The 9,368-nt window shown below is 45.1% G+C and overlaps 1 protein-coding gene across 1 annotated transcript in view; it reads left to right on the top strand.

The window, feature by feature from the left end:
- jakmip3 (Janus kinase and microtubule interacting protein 3) overlaps nucleotides 1-9,368 on the top strand; it is a gene marked incomplete at both ends in the record, with an annotated part of 40,345 nt that overhangs the window by 16,538 nt on the left and 14,439 nt on the right. The window lies entirely within an intron of this gene.

Genomic DNA, 9,368 nt, shown 5'->3' with positions numbered 1-9,368 from the left:
CAAAGATAGTATTGCAAGCCCACACACACACACACACACGCACGCACGCACTCACGCATGCACGCACGCACGCACGCACGCACGCACACACACACACACGCACGCACGCACACTCGCACGCACGCACGCACGCACGCACGCACGCACGCACGCACACACACACACACACGCGCGCATGCACAATTAGAGGTAATTAAATTGTCACTTAAACTTTATGTTGGTTTGTTTACTGTTGAGAGAGACAACAATGTTGCACATTAACACATCGGGTGCCCACGTGGTGTCTACGCGTCAATCTCTTTGATCTTTACGAGTGCCCAACGACGGGTTTGACGCGTTGTACAGTAAACTATACTGTACTGTAGCTACTGCACTTGGCTACCGCGGTGATGAAACAACTCCATTTCCCAACATGCACCGCGCAATTACGTCACCCGGACGTGCTGTGTGGCTCGTTGACTTACTGTTTACCGGCTGCACAAAAGTGCTGTTTTCTCCGGATTCTCTTCCTTTTTTCATTTTTTTCTCAAAACGGCAGCAGCCTCTTCTACATGCCGTAACACAAACACTGTGGCTTAGAAATGATAAAAAACGGTCCTGACTGAAAGAAAAGATTTTCGCGAAATAAACAGGACATACTCGGATTACATTTACTCGGATTACTTTTCTCGCCAGTACTCTCGCCGGTAGGTAAAATGACGCGTTGCCATGGGCACCAGCAAATTAAACGTCAGAGATCACGTGGGCATCCGATGTGTTAAGTTATTCATCTGCTTTAGTAATAGAATAGAACGCAAAATGACATATAATATGCTGTAATGAAGTATATAATATAATATGATGTAGAGAGGTGGAGTATATAATATAATATAATATGATGTATTTCAGGATGTGAAATGGGTGGAGTATATGATACTAGTAAGACACCTGAGGGTGGAATGCGACCTCGCCAATTCTTGACTATCTGGCCAACCACAGCGTTTCTCTGACGATTCTAGTTGTTATCATTCTGGGGGGAGTTTGTTCATGTTTTTGTGAGGGTATCAACCCTAAGAGACACGGGGAGAACATGCAAACTCCACACAGAAAGGCCCTATCGCCAACCCCACCTAGGGTGTGAGCGATAGGGCCTAAACATGGAGATGTGGAGAACACTATATATGGAGATAGTCCAGTCCATCATGTCATATGGGACTACCGTCATAGACAGTAGCCATTGTTAGGCCGGAGTCAATGGCTGTCTTTCTGACTGTCTGTACAGGAAGTGATGTCACATGACATACTTTTTATGCCCATATATGAGTCATTCTGTACCACATCTCCATGTTTAGGCCAAACAGGTTCGCTCCATTTCTCCATGTATAGGTCCAAATGACCAACGTCGAGCTTGACAAGGAGGATACCGCACATTGTACCTCATCCACCCTTTCTTCTCTCTCCTTTTGGTATCCTTATCCTCCTCCTCCTTTTTTTCTTTTTTATTCTTCTCTTTTTTTCACAGCCGCCCCATATTTACTTTAGAAAATATATATTAAATTCTAAGAACGTTTCGAGTACCAGTTTGATACAAGAGCGAATAAGCGCTACACTTCTGGAATCCTGTGCGTCGACTTAAAGTCGGATCCAGGCATAATAACTTTATCTAGCCGCCCCCGTTGCCACCTCCTTTTCTTTTCTGAGACACATTGTACCTCATCCACCCTTTCTTCTCTCTCCTTTTGGTATCTTTATCCTCCTCCTCCTTTTTTTGTCTTTCTTAGTCTTGTGTATCCTTCTCTTTTGGCTACTGTCTATGACGGTAGTCCCATATGACATGATGGACTATCTCCATATATAGTGTTATCCACATTTCGTGTAGCCACCCCGTACAGGAAGTGATGTCACAACTCGCTGACATCACACTGACATCACAGAGGTTACGGAAGGAAGGAAGGAAGGTCACTCAAGCGACACGGTTTTTCAGAGTATATGCAACCTTCGGTCGCAAAAATATGATGTATTTCAGGATGTAAAATGGGTGGAGTATATAATATGATGTGAAATGGGTGGAGTATATAATATAATATGATGTATTTCAGGATGTAAAATGGGTGGAGTATATAATATAATATGATGTGAAATGGGTGGAGTATATTATATAATATAATATGATGTAAAATGGGTGGAGTATATAATATGATGTATTTCAGGATGTAAAATGGGTGGAGTATATAATATAATATAATATAATATGATGTATTTCAGGATATGAAATGGGTGGAGTATATAATATAATATCATGTAAAATGGGTGGAGTATACCAGTAAGACTCCCTAATCGGGAGATAAGCGACCGTTGGTCGCTTATCTCCACAAATAGGCCAAAAGTTTGTTTTACCAATTATTACACTCTATGTGAACATTTACATCAACAAATCCCAAGTACTATGCAGAACGACCCATTTCAAGTTTTTAATGTACAACTGTAAAATAGCTACTAAGAAGGAACTGGTTTCTAGGGTTAGGACCCGCCGCAGTGGTGTCCGGTAAGAACTTAACCGAGATGCCTTGAATCGTATGAGAGGCTCTGTCTTGCTGGGAGAACTAGCTGAGTATCTTGAGATGGTTGGAGGTGATGATAAGCTATAAGCTTAGGTGATCCTGGCGATAAGGTCTGAGTCGAAGAATGCTTCTCGCTTCTCCGGTGTCAAAGGCTCCTATTTATAGGGCTTGTTTGTTTATGAAGGTGACATCAGCATGATGTCATCCTGATGAGGTCACTAACTAGACATTTCCATATATGGGCCGCTCCTTTGTGTATGATGTGATATCACCCTGATAAAGTCAGCAGCTAGATATCTCCATATATGGAGATATCGAATGTGAGGTGAGGTGAGATACGTCAGTCATTTCCATATATGGTGATTCAACTTCAAGGCGTAATCATGTCAACTGTTAACTGCCGGTATGACGTGAGAGCAATTGAGAGCCTTCGCAACAGCCGCCCCAGATTTCCCGTGGAAATCGATAAAATATTAAGAAGGCTCGAACTGGTCCTCTTGGTGCTCCTTTACTAGTCCCGTCTCTGCTGTATATGTTGTGGTGGTCTGCCGCGGCCTGTCTGATCTTCGATCGATAGGAATGATGGGTGATGGCCCCAGATAGATCTGACTCATGCTCCAGTGCATGTTAGGATGGTGTTGGTGCTCCTTCGCCTGGTGGTTGTCTTCTTGATGATAAGTGGTCCTCTGCCTATCATGCTCTGATCTTGCTGGGGATCGGGACCGCCCCCTGGATCTCGATGACTGATCATCTCTGGGACAGTCGGTAGGATAGTGATGCCCTGATGGGTTTGGATGAGCTGAGGTCACAGTCTCATGACGCCGCCCCGTTGATAGGTAGTAGTCCTGATGGCCCTGTATGTTCTGACCTCCAGGGCCCTTGGGCTCCGGGAATAAGTGCCTTGTGGAAACTTTGGGGGAAAATGTGTAATAATAATGTTGACAATTTATAGCAAAACGTACATTTCTTGGACGAAATTCTTCTACTTACCTGGGTGTCTGGATTGTGGATGCCCCTGACCTCCAGAGCCCTCGGGCTCCGGAGGCAAACGATGAACCTTAAGTCCCACATCTTCGGGACCTGGGTGTCTGGGTTGCAGACACCCCTGACCTCCAGAGCCCTCGGGCTCCGGAGGCAAACGACGAACCTTAAGTCCCACATCTTCGGGACCTGGGTGTCTGTGGAGCAGACACCCCTGACCTCCAGAGCCCTCGGGCTCCGGAGGCAAACGATGAACCTTAGGTCCCACATCTTCGGGACCTGGGTGTCTGTGGAGCAGACACCCCTGACCTCCAGAGCCCTCGGGCTCCGGAGGCAAACGATGAACCTTAAGTCCCACATCTTCGGGACCTGGGTGTCTGTGGAGCAGACACCCCTGACCTCCAGAGCCCTCGGGCTCCGGAGGCAAACGATGAACCTTAAGTCCCACATCTTCGGGACCTGGGTGTCTGGGTTGCAGACACCCCTGACCTCCAGAGCCCTCGGGCTCCGGAGGCAAACGACGAACCTTAAGTCCCACATCTTCGGGACCTGGGTGTCTGTGGAGCAGACACCCCTGACCTCCAGAGCCCCCGGGCTCCGGAGGCAAACGATGAACCTTAAGTCCCACATCTTCGGGACCTGGGTGTCTGGGTTGCAGACACCCCTGACCTCCAGAGCCCTCGGGCTCCGGAGGCAAACGATGAACCTTAAGTCCCACATCTTCGGGACCTGGGTGTCTGGGTTGCAGACACCCCTGACCTCCAGAGCCCTCGGGCTCCGGAGGCAAAATACGAACCTGAGAATGGAGATTCATCTGACGAATCGTCTCCACATACTCACCTACCTGATGTTGTAGATCACTGATGATCCGGTCTTTGTCTTGCTTCTGACCATCCTTATCTGGGCAGATTTGTTGCTCGGCCCCTTTTAGGCCCTTTTACCAAGCCGAGGGAAGTATCGCACGAACATCCTCCTACCAAAGCCGGTCCCTGCATGACTCACGCCATCTCTCCGATTTTGGCATCTTGTTACTGCGGTAGGCCCCATTCCCGGGTTTCGGCACCATGTAAAATAGCTACTAAGAAGGAACTGGTTTCTAGGGTTAGGACCCGCCGCAGTGGTGTCCGGTAAGAACTTAACCGAGATGCCTTGAATCGTATGAGAGGCTCTGTCTTGCTGGGAGAACTAGCTGAGTATCTTGAGATGGTTGGAGGTGATGATAAGCTATAAGCTTAGGTGATCCTGGCGATAAGGTCTGAGTCGAAGAATGCTTCTCGCTTCTCCGGTGTCAAAGGCTCCTATTTATAGGGCTTGTTTGTTTATGAAGGTGACATCAGCATGATGTCATCCTGATGAGGTCACTAACTAGACATTTCCATATATGGGCCGCTCCTTTGTGTATGATGTGATATCACCCTGATAAAGTCAGCAGCTAGATATCTCCATATATGGAGATATCGAATGTGAGGTGAGGTGAGATACGTCAGTCATTTACATATATGGTGATTCAACTTCAAGGCGCAATCATGTCAACTGTTAACTGCCGGTATGACGTGAGAGCAATTGAGAGCCTTCGCAACAACAACAATATTTAGAAAATAGGTCTACAAGCTCACAATGCTACGCATTGTCCTCGTCCCTTATATTCCCATAGGTTATATGGAGATCTCAGTGTTTGTCAGTCCTTGTTCATTTATGCCCATATATGGACATCTCTATATCTACTGTAACAGTCCTTGTCCCTTTATGCCCGGAGATCTCTTAACTGTAAGTCCTTGTCCCTTTTATGCCCATATATGGATATTCCTGATGTCATCAGTATATGAACATATATGGGCTTTCTGATATGCCCATATATGGAGATCTCTTAACTGTAAGCCCTTGTCCCTTTTATGCCCATATCTGGATATCCCTGATGTCATCCGTATATGCCCATATATGGGCTTTCTAATATGCCCATATATGGAGATCTCTGTATCTCCATATATGGGTATAAAAGGATACTTCAGGTCTGACATCAGGTTTGTTTATATTGGGTTGCTAGGTTTGACATCACAAACTCCATGGGCCATCTGACCTAGAAATCTATATTTGGGCATAGATGACTCATCGTGACCTCATCATGATTTCAATCGCTATAAAAGGACTCTCAGTGACATACACTCTCCACAGATAAAGCAGTCAGCCAGCCTACCAGTCAACCCATTCTTTGATTACTTTGTACAACTAGATTAACTTTTCAATGGCATCCCCACTGGAATTGACCGAAATGTACGACAGACAATGCCGGTCTTATACCAGGAAAGAAGCATTTCTTCGACTCAGACCTTATCGCCAGGGTTGGCTTATAGCAGCTGTCGGTAGATAATGCCGGTCTTATATAAGGGTCATTTGTGTACGGTGTGATTTGCCATGGTTACTCATTGAAGTTGAATCTCCATATATGGAGATAACCTACGCATCACACTAAGTCTGACCTCACCAGCCCATATTTGGGCATGAGCAACTTATGTCTCCATATATGGAGATATGATGACATCACACAGTCCTCAGCCGATGATGTGGCGTGATGTCATACAATACACAAACGAGCCCAGATATGAGCAGGGCAAAGGTGTGACGTGTGACGTGTGACCGACCGACCGACCGACCGACCGACCGACGGCCGGTGGAGGTTTTGATACCAGTAAGACTCTCTAATCGGGAGACCAGTAAGACTCCCTAATCGGGAGATAAGCGACCGTTGGTCGCTTATCTCCACAAATATCACAACCTCCACCTCTCACGTCATACGGGTAGCCATAGTTACACCTGGAATGTTGAATCTCCATATATGGAGATAACCTACGCATCACACAAAGTCTGACCTCACCAGCCCATACTTGGGCATGGACGACTTATATCTCCATATACGGAGATGGCCATATATGGAGATACGATGACATCACAGAGTCCACAGCTGATGATGTGGCGTGATGTCATACAATACACAAACAAGCCCTATATAAAGGGGCAATTCTCACCAGGGAAGAGAGCATTGCCTGGAATGTTGAATCTCCATATATGGAGATAACCTACGCATCACACAAAGTCTGACCTCACCAGCCCATACTTGGGCATGGACGACTTATATCTCCATATACGGAGATGGCCATATATGGAGATACGATGACATCACAGAGTCCACAGCTGATGATGTGGCGTGATGTCATACAATAAACAAACAAGCCCTATATACTGATGCGATACGATGACATCACAGAGTCCACAGCTGATGATGTGGCGTGATGTCATACAATAAACAAACAAGCCCTATATACTGATGCGGAGATATGAGCAGGGCAAAGGTGTGACGTGTGACGTGTGACCGACCGACCGACCGACCGACCGACCGACCGACCGACGGACGGCCGGTGGAGGTTTTCATAGTAAACTGCTCCCTGACGGTCGCAATAAGCGACCGTTGGTCGCTTATCTCCACAAATATCACAACCTCCACCTCTCACGTCATACGGGTAGCCATAGTTACACCTGGAATGTTGAATCTCCATATATGGAGATAACCTACGCATCACACAAAGTCTGACCTCACCAGCCCATACTTGGGCATGGACGACTTATATCTCCATATACGGAGATGGCCATATATGGAGATACGATGACATCACAGAGTCCACAGCTGATGATGTGGCGTGATGTCATACAATACACAAACAAGCCCTATATAAAGGGGCAATTCTCACCAGGGAAGAGAGCATTGCCTGGAATGTTGAATCTCCATATATGGAGATAACCTACGCATCACACAAAGTCTGACCTCACCAGCCCATACTTGGGCATGGACGACTTATATCTCCATATACGGAGATGGCCATATATGGAGATACGATGACATCACAGAGTCCACAGCTGATGATGTGGCGTGATGTCATACAATAAACAAACAAGCCCTATATACTGATGCGATACGATGACATCACAGAGTCCACAGCTGATGATGTGGCGTGATGTCATACAATAAACAAACAAGCCCTATATACTGATGCGGAGATATGAGCAGGGCAAAGGTGTGACGTGTGACGTGTGACCGACCGACCGACCGACCGACCGACCGACCGACCGACGGACGGCCGGTGGAGGTTTTCATAGTAAACTGCTCCCTGACGGTCGCAATAATATAATATAATATAATATGATGTATTTCAGGATGTGAAATGGGTGGAGTATATAATATAATACTAGAAAAGAAAATTTCTAAGAAATTTTAAGTGTGCCTGCAGCTCGCTAAGTCTGTGCAACCTTGTGTAGCGGTTGGTGTTAGCACCAGTAAGACTCCCTAAATCGGGAGATAAGCGACCGTTGGTTGCTTATCTCCACAAATATCACAACCTCCACCTCTCACGTCATACGGGCAGCCATAGTTACACCTGGAATGTTGAATCTCCATATATGGAGATAACCTACGCATCACACAAAGTCTGACCTCACCAGCCCATACTTGGGCATGGACGACTTATATCTCCATATACGGAGATGGCCATATATGGAGATACGATGACATCACAGAGTCCACAGCTGATGATGTGGCGTGATGTCATACAATACACATTGTTACTCTGTGATGTCGCCACATCATCAGCTGTGGACTCTGTGATGTCATCGTATGTGACGTGACGTGTGACGTGTGACCGACCGACCGACCGACCGACCGACCGACCGACCGACCGACCGACCGACCGACCGACGGCCGGTGGAGGTTTTCATAGTAAACTGCTCCCTGACGGTCGCAATTAGCGTTACATTTACGCGTCTGTAGGACAAACGGTTCACGAGGTAAAGGGTCACTTCCTGTTTGGTGAGGGGCACTTCCTGTTTGGCGAAATAGAGATTTTTGAGGAAAAAAAAATTTTTGAGAAAAAAAAAGTTTGAGAAAAAAAAATTTGAGAAAAAAAAAATTTTTGAGAAAAAAAATTGGAGAAAAAAGGTTTTTTGAGAAAAAAAAATTTGAGAGAAAAAAAGTTTTTTGATAAAAAAAAATTGAGAGAAAAAAAAAATTGAGAAAAAAAAATTTTTTGAGAAAAAAAAAATTTTGAGAAAAAAAAATTGAGAAAAAAAATTTTTTGAGAGAAAAAAAGTTTTTTGAGAAAAAAAAATTGAGAAAAAAAAATTTGAGAAAAAAGAAAAAAAAATCTTTGAGAAAAAAAAGATTTGAGAGAAAAAAAAAATGAGAAAAAATTTTTTTTTGAGAAAAAACTTGAGAAAAAAAAATTTTGAGAAAAAAAATTTTTTTGAGAAAAAAAAAATGTATGACACCAGCCACAACTGTACGATAAACGGTTCATGAGATGTAGAGGCACTTCCTGTTTGGCAAAGGGCACTTCCTGTTATAGAGGGGCGGGGCTTAATCAATTACAGCTCATCCCTATTGGCTGGAAAAAGACCAAAGTTGTGTGTGCATTTTAAAGTTTAAATCACGTTGCTAGGCAAAAGTATGGCAGAGTTATGTGGCGGCAAAGTTTCTGGTTTTTTTTCGGAGTCCCCCATTCAAAGTCAATGGGAGTTTTTGCGCGTAGTTTTTTGCGAATTACGTTGCCATTGTAACGCGGATCGGAAAGAAAAGTAATAGCACACCATTCCCGGCCGAGCCGCACATTTTGATGTATATATTGCGGGGGTGGCGTAAATCGTTCGGCAGTTATTACGTGGCGAAATTTCCCCCATTCTAAGTCAATGGGTTTTTTGGGCGTCGTTTTTTGCGAATTACGTTGCAATGGTAACGCGGATCGGAAAGAAAAGTAATAGCACACCATTCCCGGCCGAGCCGCACGTTTTGATGTATATATTGCG

The sequence above is a fragment of the Nannobrachium achirus genome (genome assembly GCF_963921795.1).
Source record: "Nannobrachium achirus genome assembly, chromosome: 18".
NCBI lineage: Eukaryota > Metazoa > Chordata > Actinopteri > Myctophiformes > Myctophidae > Nannobrachium > Nannobrachium achirus.
This window is presented reverse-complemented; position numbering and strand designations above follow the sequence as displayed.